Raw genomic sequence first — 657 nt, 5'->3', positions numbered from 1 at the left:
TACTGAATTACTAACTCCTGAATTACTAACTACTGAATTACTAACTATTGAAATACTAATTCTACTGAATTAGTATCTACTGAATTAGTATCTACTGAATTAGTAAGTACTGAATTAGTAAATACTGAATTAGTAAGTACTGAATTAGTAAATAATGAATTACTAACTACTGAATTACTAACTACTGAATTACTAACTACTGAATTACTAACTACTGAATTAGTAACTCCTGAATTAGTAACTCCTGAATTACTAGCCACTGAATTAGTAACTGCTGAATTAGTAACTGCTGAATTAGTAACTGCTGAATTAGTAACTGCTGAATTAGTATCTACTGAATTAGTATCTATTGAATTACTAACTACTGAATTACTAACTACTGAATTACTAACTACTGAATTAGTAACTACTGAATTACTAACTACTGAATTACTAACTACTGAATTACTAACTCCTGAATTACTAACTCCTGAATTACTAACTCCTGAATTACTAACTCCTGAATTACTAACTGCTGAATTAGTAACTGCTGAATTAGTAACTACTGAATTAGTAACTACTGAATTAGTAACTACTGAATTACTAACTACTGAATTACTAAATACTGAACTAGTAACTACTGAATTACTAACTACTGAATTAGTAACTACTGAAATA

The 657-nt window shown here is 28.0% G+C and overlaps 1 protein-coding gene across 1 annotated transcript in view; it reads left to right on the top strand.

The window, feature by feature from the left end:
* The window catches only part of LOC119421945 (serine/threonine-protein kinase SMG1), a gene marked incomplete at its 3' end in the record, with an annotated part of 39,372 nt that overhangs the window by 10,816 nt on the left and 27,899 nt on the right, over nucleotides 1–657 (top strand).

This window comes from Nematolebias whitei, chromosome 15, assembly GCF_014905685.2.
Source record: "Nematolebias whitei isolate Nwh7 chromosome 15, NemWhi1, whole genome shotgun sequence".
NCBI classification, from domain to species: domain Eukaryota; kingdom Metazoa; phylum Chordata; class Actinopteri; order Cyprinodontiformes; family Rivulidae; genus Nematolebias; species Nematolebias whitei.
The sequence above is the reverse complement of the archived record's forward strand: the minus strand, read 5'-3'. Positions and strand labels throughout refer to the sequence as shown.